The following is a 16,055-nucleotide window of genomic DNA, read 5'->3' on the forward strand; positions in this document are numbered from 1 at the left end:
AAAAGATGCCACCGGCGTCCCGGCCTTGCCCAGAAGCAGAGATTCTGGGGATCATTTTCAGTCCCTGTGCCCCTGTACCTGCCATATTCCACTCCAGGGGCCACAGGGCTCCAGTTCAGGTTCTGCCCCTCCTCCCAGGGGCATGGGCCCGACTCCATTCCAGGGGCACAGAAATCTAGTGCAGGGCTCTTATCTCAGACCTGGCTTGGTTAGCTCCTGCAGTTCCACTTGTGCTCCAGAGCTAGTTCTCTCCAGAGCAGGATTTGGGGGGGGGAGGGGGGCGGGGAGAAGGGCAATGGGTGGGTAACATGAAGTAGCAGTGGGGCAGGCAGTTATTCAACTCATCCAGCATGACAGGAATGGAGGTAGTGGGTTTCCCTTCTCCAGGGGGTTGAGGAGGGGAGGACAGGGGGCAGAGTTTGTCATCCTTCCAAGGCTCCAGTGTAAAAATCTCATCTCTCAAGTCGTTCATGCACCACCCACTCTACCCAGCACAACGCCAATACACTACTCACATAGTGCATGCCACCCACCGACAACACAAGGCGCACTAAGTTCACTAGACAGGCACACTCCCTACCCACACACCCTGCCTGAACACATGCCTACCGAGAGCCCACCCCAGCCCCGTGCGCACACGGAATGGGCACAAGTATCAACATTGGCCCCCTGGTCTGGGCTGCCCGGTGCTGGACAGCCAAAACGCGAGTTCCCCCAACCCAAAATCAGCACGCTGTTGGCACACATGTTCACAGCACCCACAAACTCACTACATGAATGAGCTGTGTGGCTCCAACAGCCAGACCCCGGACATTTGCAGTGTCTCGCTGGCCACAGACACCCATCCTCCTGCATCGCACTGCTAGAAATCACAGCACGTGCACACACGCCATTAGAGAGTAAATTTGACAGATTGATGGCTAGCAAAAACGCTCCGCTCGCTCGTCACCGGCGGCGCGGGTGACGCACATACACACATCCAAGCACACACAGACAGAAGGAAGGCTGACACTTGTCCCCCCCCCCCCATCAAGGACTCCTGCACAAAGGAGCTGGTAATTTATTTTCATAATAAATGGCCATCGATCTTGGTAAAAGGCCAGGAGACAACGCAAAGTCAGGAAATATGGCAGCTCACTGCATTGTGTCTCCTGCGCCTGCCCCTCCCACGCCTGTTTATCGGCTCCTCCTTGGAAGGATAATACATTTTAAACGGCTTTCTAGAAATCATTTGCAAGCAAGGGAGGCGAAAGCTGGGAGGGAAGCCAGTGGTTTCAGACACTTCAGCTTAAAGAGGTGTGTATATAGCAAGTCACATAAAAAGCACAGCACAAAGGAAGGTGTGGGGAAGCTTATGAGAGCGCTGGACAGATGGATGGGCCCAAAACTGTATTCTGGGTTAAACTTCAGCTCCGGAGCCAAATGTCATTTGCACCGATTGCTATAAAAAGGCCACAGTGGCTCCTCAAGCCCAGCCATGCCTGAACTCAGGGGGGTTGGATTCTGAACCAAATTTAGTTCTGAGGTTTGTCACCAGGGGCCGTTTGTCCTCCAGTCTAATGAGCTGATTGGTACATTGCTCTCTGAGGCCTTGCTATAGTGCCCCTCACTGCAGTACCTAAGTGCTGCTGTTGCATGTTAGCCCCCTACTGGGTGGAATCAGCACTGCTCAACTATGTGTCATATGCCCTGTACTGCTGAAAACAAACGAGGCTTCTCCTTTGGCAGAGGGGTGGGTGCTTTTGGAGTGGGAGAATCTGAGTTTTAGGGGAAGGGGTATAGCACAGGGGGAAGCTCTGACTGGGTCAGGGGTTGAGGGTGATGCTCAGTTGTACTATGAGCCACCCACCCTTCCCATTCCTGAATGTCACAGAGCCTGAGCGGCTTTCCCCACCCCACAGGGGAAGCTGGCTCCCGGAGGCGGGGGAGAGCCGTGCCCGAGGTTCCCGAATCACAGCACCATAGGCACCCACGCTCCCGCACAGTGGCGAGGTGGTGGGGATCTAAATGACTGTGACAGGGATGCGTTGCAGTCTAATCTTGCCCTGCCATTTCCAATTCTTCCCTCACCCATTGACGAAGATGAATGGGGCCTGTCCCAGGGACTCACACGTCATTTCGTTCTCGCCGGGCCAGAATGTGTCCCCTGGACCTTGTCCTCCCACAGCGTGCTGCCCCAGGAGATCAACCGTGATGTAGTGGAAGGGGCGGGGGGGAGTGCTTGGATCTTCATTAGCCACCCAGCACCCCCATGCTACCCGGGGTGTCTGGGTTGCCTGAATGGCCAGGAATAGCAGCAAAAGGCCTTCCTGGCTATGGGTCCTTCTGCTTAGCTCCAGCAGGCTGTGCCTCCCCAGGGCTTTGGGGCACTGTACAGACCATGAGACTGGGGCACCAGCCATAGCCTCCTCCTCCCAGCCTCTCTGTGCTCTCGGGGCTCCCCCAACCCCTCACCTGGCTGGGACGCTCCCTGCTGCCACCAGGGGCATTGCCATTCTGCAAGCGCTCGCTCCCCCCGCCCAGCTGGGGGCAGCCGCAAAACCAGCAAAGGCGTCACTGTCAAAGTGCAGCAGGGAGCCAAGAGCTGGCCCCCTCCTGGCAAGGTGAAGGAATGGGGCTGGAAACCTGCCTGGCTCCACTCCTCACCCCAGCTCTGTCTGCGGGCCCAGACGCAGCTCCCGTCTCACCTCCCAGGGGGCTGCAGCCGAGGTGGATCTCTGGCATGTAGAGACTCACCCCAGTGCAGGAATGGGGAGTCCAGGTTAGTGAGAGGGCAGCTAGCGTGGGGCAGAGGGGAGTCAGAGGATATGTCTACACTGCAAAAAGGCATGGGTTTAACTCCTGAGTGGGGCGTTCTACAGTGTAGACACATCCCAGCTGAGTTAGGTGGCGAGAGAGATCTATAGACACAGCACCATTCCAGTCTGGCACAGGGGATTCTGGGGAGGGGGCAGCTATTGAGACAGGCCTATTCTGGTGTGGGGCCTGGGGGCTAGTCTGGGACAAGGAGCTGCGGGGTGAGAAGGTCCGAGACAGACTTTTCCTATGAGAGACAGAGACCTCCTAATAATACCAGCAGGAGAGACACTTCTTGCTGCTGTCTTTTCTCCCCGTGCGGGTCACAGGCTCATTGAGCTGGGTGAAGAGGAGGTGATTTGGGTTGTAATTATGTCTAATCAATTATATGAATATTTATTTATATTAAGCAAACTTGTCAGCTGCAGTCACAGCCCTGACTGGTTGGTATCTCACACACACACAGCACACCCCCTCCCCCCGACACACACTTCTCTTTGGGCAGCACAGGGGCCTCTGGAGGGAGGGGTCTGAGAGCTGTAACAAGTGTCCAATCTCCCCACATGCTCAGTGTGTCTATGTGTGTTGGGGGGGGATGGGGGGCTTTGTGAGCTGGTTGATGTTTGTGGTGCAATGAGAGTGTGTGAAAATGGCCTTTTTCTACATAAATTTGCATGTGTGTGTAAAATGGTTATTTTTTTTCCTAATTTTTCTGCTCTTTTATAAACTGCCCCATCCATTCCTCCCCCCAAAAAATCTGGTTTTGGTTTGTTTTCTTTCCCCCTTCCCCCACTTCTCTCCCTTTCCCTGTCCTTTTTCAGGGGCAAATGGGAAAGGGAAGGATAGGGGAGGGAGAGAGAGAAAAAAGGAAACAAGAAAAAAATCTGAGCAAAATGTTTGGTTTCAATCATCAAACCAGGTTCCGTGCTCAAGGGGAGTTTGAACCGAAATGGGGAGTATTTTTGTCACGATCACTTTAAGAGAACGAGTGGCTTTTTCATGAAACACCCTTATTGCTTCTCGACTAGCTGCTACCTCAAGAGTTTGTACCCTCTGCCCTCACCCCTCCACAGAGTCCCCTCTGGCCCCCCAGCAGGGGTGGTGCTGCCTAGAGCTCTCTGAGGTCACAGAAGTTTCCCCAAGCGGGCTGCATTTGGGGAGTGGAGGCCCTTCCTTGGCAGAGCCCCGGGAAAGCCCCCGATTATCACCGGAAGGAAAGTCGCTGAACTGGAGCCAGACTCCACAGCCCCGGCTGATCACCTGCAGCTCGGCTCTGTGCTGGAGGCTTTGCCAGCAGTCTGTTATTACCTCAATGGAAAAGATACACGGCTCTCTCCAAGCAGAAGGAAGTGGAGGCAGAGATTATAGTGATTTGTCTGGAGCCAGCAGGGTTCCTCTGCCTGAGCTGTTGCCTTTTGACTGGAGAAACCACTCTTCCAGAAGCCAGCACTGTGCAGGGCTGCAGAGGAAAGCCCACTGGAAAGCCCAGGCCTGCAAGCAGAGAGGGGAAACAGAGGGTCAGAGCGAGAAGGCCCCGAGTCTCATCTCTTGCACTGAGATAACCCCATTGACTCCTGCAGGGTCCCTCTGGATTTACACCATGGACACTCAGCTAGGGTTGCCAGGTGGCCGGTTTTCAATCAGAACGCCCAGTCGAAAAGGGACCCTGGCGACTCCAGTCAGCACCGCCAACTGGGCCATTAAAAGTCCAGTTGTCAGCAAAGCGGGGGCCTGGGGCTACGGCTTCCTGCCTGCCCTAGCTCTGCGCGGCTCCTGGAAGCAGCCGCCAGGTCCTTGCAGCCCCTAGACTCATGGGTGGACAGGGAGGCTCTGCGTGCAGCCCCTACCCCAGGGCCAGCTCTGCAGCTCCCAGTGGCTGGGAATCGCACCCAATGGGAACTGTGGGGGCAGTGCCTGCAGGTGTGAGGGCAGTGGGCAGAGCCTTCCTGGCCACTCATGCATCTAGGGGCTGCAGGGACATGGTGGCCACTTCCCAGGCGCCACGGTAAGCACTGTGGGACCTGGCACCCCGAACCCTCTCCTGCACCCCAACCCCTTGCTGCAGCTCACAGCCCTCTTCTGCACCCCAAACCCCTCATCCCTCGCTCCACCCCAGAGCCTGCACTCCCAGCCGGAGCCATCACCCCCCTCCCGCACCCCAACCCCTTGCCCGAGGGCCGTGAAAGTGAGTGAGGGTGGGGGAGAGCGAGCAACAGAGGGATGGGGGATGGAGTGAGTGGGGCCTCAGGGAAAGGGGGGGGGCAGGGCAGGGTGTTTGGTTTTGTGCAATTAGAAAGTTGGCAATCCTACACTCGGCCCAGGCCCCTCTCCCAGGGAAATGCAATGTTTGGGCCAATACTAGAGCAAGAAGCGAGAGGGCAGGCCTGTCAGGTATGAAGTCTCTGAAGACATGGAAAAGGGATTTGTTCATCCTGTTGTCAGAAGTCATGGGTGTGGTGCTCTCCTCTGTTCAATGTTGAGAACTATCATAGAATCATAGATTATCAGGGTTGGAAGGGACCTCAGGAGGTCAACTAGTCCAACCCCCTGCTCAAAGCAGGACCAATCCCCAATTTTTGCCCCAAATCCCTAAATGGCCCCCTCAAGGATTGAACTCACAACCCTGGGTTTAGCAGGCCAATGCTCAAACCACTGAGCTATCCCAACAGTTGGCTGTGTGCGTGTGTTCCCTCTGTGTACTGCCCAGCTCTGCAGACCGCTGACACAGCAGACCCTGGGAGAACCCCCAGTGACCACAGACTCCGATAAGGTACGAAGGCACCCGGTCAGGTTTATTGCCAAACGAAACACGGTCTCTAGCTCCCCGGATCAGATATCTACAGTTCTGCTACTACTGTATATATATGCTCCTGGACAATGAACCGGCTCAGTCACTGTCCCCTAGGCCAGACAAAGACATCCACTGAGGGATGCGTTCTTATACACAGGTACAAACAAGTTACACATCACTCCTAACGCATAGAGGTGCAACCGCCTCCCACAAGACAACTCTCCCATATTACCTTCCTGCCCCTGTCTTGAGGATAGGTCAGCCTGTTCCTGTTATCTGTGGGGAATGTGCTAGTACCGGAGTGTTCTGGTACCATCCTGGCACATGTTTCCATAACTAGTGCCCAGTACCTTTTAGGTATGTGTATTTTTGCAACATCAGCCCTCTTCTTGCCAGATTCTGTGAGCAGGGCCTGCCTCTGGCTCACAGCTTAACTTTGCTTTAGGTTAGTGTAAGCAGTCAGGATGAGCTTTACCCTGACATCTGGTGGCGAGTCATGGTGGGTTGTGGAAAAGAACTTCAGGGGCTGGTCTCATTTGCATAGGCACACCCACCCCGCCTAGATGGTCACTTTGGCTGCTGTAGGAGCCCCAGTTTCTCTGTTATTGGGGCAGGAATAAACTGTTATTATCCTGATTATGTGAATCAAGGACAGTGGAACTGTACTTGGCCTTTTGTTATGATGGAGGGACTCACCATCAACTAAGCAGCACTCGCTATGCAAGGGTCATGGGTTCCAAAGCCCAGTGAATGGAGAGAGGCTAGAATAGGTATTAATACCTGGTGGTATGGGCCCCATGGTGAGGGCCTTGCATGCTAATTGCACTTCTTCCTCTCTCCACTGTGGACTATCAGAGCTAATTTTGATTCCATTAGGAATCTACTTACAGGCTGCTGAGCTAAATTCAGTTTGAGCCAATGGTGCACAAGCACTGAGGCTCCCCTACTACAAGCTGAAATCACAAAAGAGCTAAACTTACTAGGAGCTGAAATCACTGAGTGTTTAAGTAGTGGAGGAGCCTGCAGATATATTGCAGAGCAGTTTGCGGGACGGCTGGCAGAGCAGCTGGTGGAGCGGAGCAGTTTGTGGGATGCTTGGAGCAGCTCATGGGGGCAGCTGGCAGAGCAGAGCGATTCATGGGACAGCTGGTGGAGCAGAGTGGAGCCCCATGGAGAGGTGGGGCAATCGGCTTTGGACCACATAAGGTGCCCCTTAACCCCCACCCCCTCATCTCCATGCAGGTTGGAAGGTAAAACTCCGCAGATAAACTTTCGAACTCTGGGGCTGCACTGACCAGGGAGAGAGACTTTTGGCGTGCTGAACTTTTGAGACTTTGGGTGATTTTGGGTTGCTGGACTCAAAAACCAAAGGGAAAGGACATGCCCCCATTTGCTTGGGGTGGGTTTTTTGCTCATGGGTTGTGTTATGAATCCTGGTGGTGTTTCCCCAACATAATGCCACATTGTTTCTGTTATTAAAAGGCTTCGCTACACTCAGACTCTGTGCTTGCAAGAGGGGAAGTATTGCCTCTTGGAGGCGCCCAGCGAGGGTGGTATATATTTGTCCCAGGTCACTGGGTGGGGGCTCGAGCCGGTTTTGCATTGTGTTATTGGAATGGAACCCCTAGATACTGAACCCGGCCCCTGTTGCTGCCAACTCTGACGGGCAGAAGGGTTACATTAGCAAAATCTTGACCATTACTTTAGTTCAGGCCTTAGGCTTCATACCAGGCCTCTGATGCAAGAGTTTGTTTCAGGGCCTCACCTTATTACACAGGCTATTTCTTGGCCTCGTTTTCCACCCTCTAGCCCATCATGTTCCCTGCCAGCCCGACCGCTCTGCTCTGGAGTCTCCATTTCTGTATCCAGGAGCTAATATGCTGCTTGACTTCTTCTCTGGAGGGCTCACTGCAGGAGCCAGCATGCTTCCCTACGTGAGGAAGCCCCTGCAACTCTGCAGGACAGGAGTGGGAGGTTATGGCTGCTCGGATACACAGACCAATTTAGCTAGGTGGGAGAAAAGTACCCAGCCCCATCATCTACTCAGGAAGCTCCTAGACCCTCTAAACACACACAACCCCGCAAATCTCCAATTACCCTGACATCTGCTGGGACAGCAATACAGCAGTGCACAGACAATCCAGGACATTTTTGTAGCATGTTGGGGGACAACTTCCTGGTGCAAGTGCTGGAGGAACCAACTAGGGGCCATGCTCCTCTTGACCTGCTGCTCACAAACAGGGAAGAATTGGGAGGGGAAGTAGAAGTGGGTGGCAACCTGGGCAGCAGTGACCATGAGATGGTCAAGTTCAGGATCCTGACAAAAGAAAGAAAGGAGAGCAGCTGAATATGGACTCTGGACTTCAGAAAAGCAGACTTTGACTCCCTCAGGGAACTGATGGGCAGGATCCCCTGGGAGGATCATATGAGGGGAAAAGGGATCCAGGAGAGCTGGCTGTATTTTAAAGAAGCCTTATTGAAGGCACAGGAACAAACCATCACGATGTGCAGAAAGAATAGCAAATATGGCAGGCCACCAGCTTGGCTTACCAGAGAAATCTTTGGTGAGCTTAAACACAGAAAGGAAGCTTACAGGAAGTGGAAACTTGGACAGATGACTAGGGAGAAGTACAAAAATATTGCTTGAGCATGCAGGGGTGTAATCAGGAAGGCCAAAGCACAGCTAGCAAGGAACATGAAGGGTTTCTACGAGTATGTTAGCAACAAGAAAAAGGTCAGGGAAAGTGTGGGCCCCTTACTGAATGGGGGGAGGCAACCTAGTGGCAGATATGGAAAAAGCTGAAGTACTCAATGCTTTTTTTGCCTCTGTCTTCACAGAGAAGGTCAGCTCCCAGACTGCTGCACTGGGCAGCACAGTATGGGGAGGAGATGAGCAGCCCTCAGTGGTGAAAGAACAGGTTAAGGACTATTTAGAAAAGCTGGACATGCACAAGTCCATGGGGATGGGTGCAATGCATCCGAGGGTGCTGAGGGAGTTGGCTAATGGCTCTGCAATCACATCAGCCAATATCTTTAAAAACTTGTGGTGATCGGGGGAGGTCCTGGATGATTGGAAAAGCAAATCTAGTGCCCATCTTTAAAAAAGGGAAGAAGGAGAATCTGGGGAACTACAGACCGGTCAGCCTCACCTCAGTCCCTGGAAATATCATGGAACGGGCCCTCAAAGAATCCATTTTGAAGCACTTGGAGGAGAGGAAGATGATCACGAACAGTCAACATGGATTCACCAAGGGTAAGTCATGCCTGACCAATCTGATTGCCTTCTATGATGAGATAACTGGCTCTGTGGATATGGGAAAGCGGTGGACGTGATATACCTTGACTTTAGCAAAGCTTTTGATGTGTTCTCACAGTATTCTTGCCAGCAGGTTAAAAAAATATGGATTGGATGAATGGACTATAAGGTGGATAGAAAGCTGGCTAGATCATTGGGCTCAACGGGTAGTGATCAACGGCTCAATGTCTAGTTGGCAGGCGGTATCAAGCGGAGTGCTCAGGGGTTGGTCCTGGAGCCAGTTTTGTTCAACATCTTCATTAATTATCTGGATGATGGGATGGCTTGCACCCTCAGCAAGTTTGTGGATGACACTAAACTGGGGGGAGAGGTAGATACACTGGAGGGTAGAGATAGGGTCTAGAGCAGGGGTGGACAAACTTTGTGGCCCCAAGGGCCACATCGGGGTTGCAGAACTGTACGGAGGGCCGGGTAGGGAAGGCTGTGCCTCTCTACACAGCCTGGCCCCCACCACCTGACTGCCCCCCTCAAGACCCCCAAGCCATCCAACCCCCCATCCTTGTCCCCTGACCACCCTCTCCCAGGACCCACCATCCCTAGCTGCCCCCCAAGATCCCACCTCCTTATTCAACCCCCCCTGCTCCCTGATTGCCCAGACCCCTATCCACACCCCCACCTCCTGACAGGACCCCTGGGACTCCCAACCCTCCCCGTTCCCTCTCCCCTGCCTGCCCCCCCCAGAACCTCCACCCCATCCAACCGCCCTCTGCTCCCTGACTGCCCCCCCCAGGATCCCCCACCCCCTTACCATGCTGCTCAGAGCAGCAGAAGTGCGCCGCCCAGCCGGAGCCAGCTGCGCACCCTGCGCTGCCCGGTAGGAGCAGCGGGCCAGAGCACCGCCCGTGCGGCAGCATCACTGTGGGGGAGGGGCCGGGAGCTCAGGGGCCAGGCAGGACGGTCCCACAGGCCAGATGTGGCCCATGGGCTGTAGTTTGCCCACCTCTGGTCTAGAGTGACCTAGACAAATTGGAGGTTTGGTCCAAAAGAAATCTGATGAGATTCAACAAGGACAAGTGCGGAGTCCTGCACTTAGGACAGAAGAATCCCATGCACCGCTACAGGCTGGGGACTGATTGGCTAAGCAGTAGTTCTGCAGAAAAGGACCTAGGGGTTACACTGGATGAGAGTCAACAGTGTGCCCTTGTTGCCAAGAAGGCTAAAGGCATATTGGGCTGCATTAGTAGGAGCATTGCCAGCAGATTGAGGGACATGATTATTCCCCTCTCTTTGGCACTGGTGAGGCCACATCTGGAGTAATGCATCCAATTTTGGGCCCCCCACTACAGAAAGGATGTGGACAAATTGGAGAGTCCAGTGGAAGGCAACAAAAATGTTTAGGGGGCTGGGGCACATGACGTATGAGGAGGGGGTGAGGGAACTGGGGTTATTCTCTTCTGCAGAAGAGAAGAGTGTGGGGAGGGCGGTAGCAGCCTTCAACTACCTGAAGGGGGGTTCTAAAGAGGATGGAGCTCGGCTGTTCTCAGTGGTGGCAGATGCCAGAACAAGGAACAATGGTCTCAAATTGAAGTAGGGGAGGTTTAGGTTGGATATTAGAAAACACTATTTCACTTGGAGGGTGGTGAAGCACTGGAATGGGTTACCTAGGGAGGTGGTGGAATTTCCATTCTGAGAGGTTTTTAAGGCCTGGCTTGACAAAGCCCTGGCTGGGATGATTTAGTTGGGGATTGGTCTTGCTTTGAGCAGGGGTTTGGACTAGATGACCTCCTGAGGTCTCTTCCAACTCTAATATTGATTCTATGATTCTAACCTACATACACCTTCGCCCTTACACCTCAAGAGATACACCCCATGCTCCATCACCACTAGCTGCTTACACTCCTACCCTGAGTATTCAGCAATCATGCCCCCCACTCCCAAATCCTGAGATTCATAGCTTGTCAGGTCTTTATCTTTGCCTTCTGGTTTCTGAATCTATAGGGTGCACTTGCTTCATGTTTCCAAGCGTTTCTCGGCAACCATCAGGGCTAGGCGCTTGCTTTTTTCTTTAAATGCAAGCGAAGAGTCTCCACTGACCCCATGACTCCAGGAGCTGGAGCTTTAAGAAAAACGTCACATATCATGGCAGTCAAGATAATATTGCAAGTGTTGGCAACACTACCCACACCTACTCCTGTGCCCTCCAAGCATAGCCACCCCTCTGCTGACACCCCTAAAGACACCCAGTCCCAATGATACTTATGCCCCTAAATAGATGCACTGACACTCCTATACACTAAATGCATGCACTCCTATGCCTCTAAACACACATTTCACTCTAGGGGCAATCAAGAGCAGGACCTCGCTGTGCTGGGTGCTGTACAAACAGCAAGACACGGTCCGCACCCCAAAGACCTTGCAGGCTAGTCAAACAAAACAGGACAACTGGCCTCATGTTGCAGACGGGAATGTCCAAAGCCAGTGCCGTAAGCACAAAGCCATTCCTTCCTCTCCCAGTAGCATTAGGCAGCTGGAGGCGTGGGACTCAGCAGGCAGCTCTCTGACCCAGGAGGCGGAGGGTGTGAAATCCAGCCTGGGTGTGGGCCCATCACAAGTTTTGCAGTGCAAGACTGGGCAGTGCATGACCGGGCAGATGTTCCCCCCTGCTGCCAGGGGCTCCCAAGGGAGACATCTGAGCCCCATGGCCCTGCCCCTCACTGGCTTGATTTCCCAGCCGCTGAGTAGGACTGTAGCCGAAGGGGAGCTGCCAGCGCTCGGCAGGCCTGCATGTGTCTTTGCCGTGGGCGATAGGCCCTGCGGTTCTCCCCGCTAGCCCGGGAGCTGATGCTCCCATCCCTTCCCAGCCATTCTGTGGCCTGCCAGCTTGGAATCGCTGAGAGATTGAAAACCTGTTGGTGTGAATTACAGAGGCGCCTAGCAGGGGCAGCTGGAGCAGCGAAGGGTTCAGTGTATTAAACTCACCATTAAAACCATAATGGGATTTTGCACGCTGCCACGACCAGAATGCCCAAGCCAGCTCAGCGGCTCGCCAGGCTCGTGCTGCGACAGCCGCAGCCCCCTCTGCAGAGTGTTCCTCAGCCACCACTGCTGCAGGACTGGGGGCAAGGAGACAGGACACCCTGGGGCCTGCTTCCCCCAGAGAACACAAAGGGGAGTCGGCTTCCTTCCTTGGGGAGGGCAATAATGGCCCGGGCATCATTGTAGGAAGTGGGGGGGAGATTCGGGGAAGGAGAAAATTGTTCAAAGGTGGGGAGTGATTCTTGGGGGGGGATTTGTGAGATACACCTGAAGGAATGTAGGGAGGGGTGCTTGGGGGGCAGAGAGAGGTTACCTGGTGGGTGGGCCATAAGGGGGAGATTCTCTGCGGAGAGGGCTGCTCCAGGGGGGAGGGGGGAGATCCGCTACAGGAGGGTGCTTAGCAGAGATGAATGCGGAGCTCTTTCTCTCCCAGCTTATTGCAGGGCCACCGGGAGGGAGGAAGGAAAACAAAGCACATCAGGCTGGGGGGGGGGGTCCTGCTGCTCTCGGAGCTGGGCAGAGGGTGAGGAGTCCTGGCGCCAGTGCCCCACTGCGATCACAGGCTTTGCACAAGTACCCTGGAATGAAGGGGGGGGGGTGCTGCACCCGCTGCCCTTCCCTCCGGCTCTGGGTGAGGGGGTGGAGAGAACTGGGTGACTTTCCATTCATGCGTCCTGCACCAGCGAATCCGCCCTGACCAAGCTGTGCGTGCTGGTGCCTGCTTCAGAGCCAGAGAGAGCAAGGGGCCAGGATGGAAAGAGACAGAGAAGGGGAAGGCCCAAGCAGGTTAGTGAGGCAGAGCCAGAGGACTGGCCTCAGAGGGGCTGGGTGACTCAAGACACCACTCCATTCCAAGGTGCACACTCCGGCCTGCTTAGACTGTAAGCTTCTCGGGGCAGGGACCTTCTCTCACGATGTGTATGTACAACACCTGGCACAGTGGGGCCCCCATTGCAGCTGGGGCCTCTAGGTGGTGCTACTGCAATACACAGACTAACAAGGGGGCTGCAGTTTCACGCATGGCTAGCTGTAGCAATGTGACAACTCACTGGCACAGCGCCTCCTGCTGGTCGTCCTGGGAATTAGCTCTCCCACCTCTGGAGCGCCCTCTGCAGGCCAGTGTCTTGCCTACTGCTGGCCCTCCATGTCCTTCCCAGACCCCAGTGCCCCTTTGCCTTGGATGCTGCCCCCTGCAGTACCCCCACAGTCTCTGGGTCTCCCACCCCAGGGAACCCCCACCCTGCCTCAGTGACTACTGTCAGTCACTATCTAGCCCCTGCTCACTGGGGCAGACTGAAGTCTGTAAACCACTCATCACTGGCAAGGAGGGTTTGGACCTGCTGCCTTTGCCAAACCCTGGGCTGCCCCTCTGCAACTCCAGTACCTGCTTCGGGCCTTCAGCAATGCCTGCAGCTTGGGGGTTCTCCAGGCTGGAGCGCCCCTGCTCCTCTAGCCTTTCCCCAACCCTGCTCTACTCCCAGACAGCCAGGTCCTTCTCTCTCTACAGCTAGAGGGAAAGTCCTTCTGAGGCCCTGGCTCACAGCTCTTTTATAGGGCCAGCTGTGGCCTGATTGGGGCGTGGCCCCAGCTGTGGCTGTTTCCCCAATCAGGCTAGGCTTTTCTCTCAGCCCCAGCCCTCTCCCAGGGCTGGCTTTTAACCCTTTCAGGGCCGGAGCGGGGTGACCCACCCACTACACTGGTTCTTTGCACTACAAAAGCTCAAACAATAGTGAGGTAAACCAGAGGCCCCGGGGGGAGTTCAGACCTCCCCACTCTTCTCTCCTTTTCATCTACCCTCTTTCCCTTTTCTCTTCTGCTATGCTTTTCTCACCCCCCCCCCCCCCTCCAGCTTTCTGCTTGCTTGGGACTTTCCTCACTCGCGCTTTGACTTCCCCCCTTCTTTCCTTTCTGGCTTCTCCTACCCGCCAGCTCTCCTGAGGTTTGAACTGGGAGAGACAAGGCCACGGTTCCTCGGCTGCTTCCTAATAAGCGCTGTCCATTTAAGCTGAAATGAGTTCATTAGCCTTTGGAGGGGTCCTGGTAACTGAGTCATTCTTATCAAAACTAACCCACCAATCTGATTCAGGGCATCCTGCCCCCAAGATGCTGGAGCTGAAGACTCCTTTCAGCCCATTAGCCAAGCCCAAGCCATCCCAAAACAACAACACCCACGGAGAACCTGACCCAGCTTCTCCTGATGAACCTCCCCCCGCCAGAAAACCCTGTGTTACCTCCAGCACAAGGTGGAGAGACAGATGCAGGTTAAAGTGGTGGGGGACTGGTAGGCCTTCTATTGCAAAGGCAGGAAGTAGCCTTCCATAGACCATAGGCAGGGGAATACCTATGTTGTGGCACTTTAGGCTGTACCATGGGTGGGGTGTTGAGGGATGGAGAAGCTCTTCCATGCACAAGTCCCTCCAAGAACTGAGAATGGAGATCTTCAGCCGAGGTCAGCTGCCATCACTTGGGTCACTGACCAGAGCCCAGGAGGGAAGGCTCTTTGGCTAACTGGGGATGGACTGCCTGACCTGCTCTCCCTAACTGCGGTGACCATGGCAGCCAGCCATGGTGAGGAGACATGGGGTCCAGAGATAGGAAAGCCAAGGGAGGCTGGGCGGAGACCAAGGCTGCTTAGTGAAGGAGGAACTTTCCTGCAGGGGCTTTACTCTGACTCCTAGGAGGTTCAGTTCGGGATCCACTCATGCTGATGGAACCCATTCAAGCTACCCCGCCACACCCTTCTCTCTGACATTGAAAGGTGGGAGTGGGCAAGCTGGGTGGGACTCTGTCCTCCTTCAGCCTTTCCATACAGTACCCAAACTAGCCACTGGGTGTCGCCCTTGCTCCACTGATAGCCCCAGCGGCAGGTGCAGTGGCATGGCTGGGCAGGCCGGAAGGGGTAGTTGGAGGAGGGAAATGGGGGCTGCCCATCCCTCCAAGAGGGTTCTTTGGGATCCCAATTAGTTTTTCCACCTCCCTCACCAGTTCAAAGGTATTACAGCCTTCCCCCCCCCCCCCCCGCCCTCGCCTCCATATGAAGAGCTCTGGACCAGGTCCTCTCTGGAGCTCCGGACCAGGTCCTCTCTAGAGCCCCTTGTTGCCCCTCCGGACAGGGTCCCAAGCAAGGGCTGGATGCTGAAGGACAGCAGCACATTGTCACCTAGTGCTGTGCTGGGGAGCAGGGCGGGTGGTACCTCCATCCTCCAGGGCTGGAGCACACCCAGGTAAGGAAGGAGGCTTCGCTGGGCTCCCTGGCAGCCAACATGCCCAGGAGGCGTAGGCCAGCCTCTCCCCCAACACTTCACTGCCTAACACTTTGATGGGGCGCGGGGAAGACAGGGCGGGCTCCAGGCTGCCGTTGAGAATCAGAACCTACCTCCTTCTTCCCCAGCTTTAGAGGGAGACCTGCTTGCCCTGAGTCTACCAGCCCAACCCACTGCCCAGGCCCAGGGGGTTGGGATGGGAGCAGAGACCACAGACCTCCAGCAAGGAGAGCAGCACCCTCATGCAACAAACCAACTGATGCACCCAGTTGGCTGCTGCCTCTTCCTTTCCCCTTACTCCCCACCCCGCCCAGCCATCTCCCCCCACCACACACACACACACACACACACACACTGGATTTGCATGGCAAGGTGGGGACTCATGCGAGTGAGCTCCTTGATGGGGTGGGAAGTGACCTCTGCAACTTGCATGCACAAGCTGCTGGCCCTTCTCTCTCCCCCTTCGGGCTCCACGTGCCAGGATGAGATGGATCCGGAGAGGTACCATTTTGCTAAATCTTGATGCTGACCCTTTTAATATCCATTAGCGCCGCCACTCTGCCGGAGAGCATTAGCCGAGAGATACGGATGCCTCTTTCCCCACTCCCCTCCCCTCCAACCCAACAGGGCTGCGGCATCCCCTACTGATGGCTTAAGAGGCCTTGGTTATTTTTGACACCTGTCCCCGGCCCCCCTAGTCTTGTTTTGTCTCTTGGAGAAAGGCTGGTGCCCGCCTCCTCACAGCCTGAACGTGAGCAGGAGAGGGTAGCAGGGAGTCTCCCAGGTGGGTGGCGCTGTGTGTGGTGCTCCATCCCCCCAGGGCGGCTGTTATTGGCTTTCAAAGATGGCCGCAGAGCTAAGGAGGCACAGGGCTGAGGGAGCATGAAAGGAGCTGGGCTGCAAGGCGCCCTGG

General features: G+C 55.1%; 1 long non-coding RNA gene across 1 annotated transcript in view; it reads right to left on the reverse strand.

The window, feature by feature from the left end:
• LOC141979368 (uncharacterized) overlaps nucleotides 1–16,055 on the reverse strand; it is a 163,383-nt gene that overhangs the window by 25,979 nt on the left and 121,349 nt on the right. Inside the window, exon 3 of the long non-coding RNA XR_012636791.1 lies at nucleotides 4,105–4,287. This is a non-coding gene — a long non-coding RNA (uncharacterized LOC141979368). The remainder of the gene's footprint in view (nucleotides 1–4,104; nucleotides 4,288–16,055) is intronic.

The sequence above is a fragment of the Natator depressus genome, chromosome 1 (assembly GCF_965152275.1).
Source record: "Natator depressus isolate rNatDep1 chromosome 1, rNatDep2.hap1, whole genome shotgun sequence".
In the NCBI taxonomy this organism is placed as follows: Eukaryota; Metazoa; Chordata; order Testudines; family Cheloniidae; genus Natator; species Natator depressus.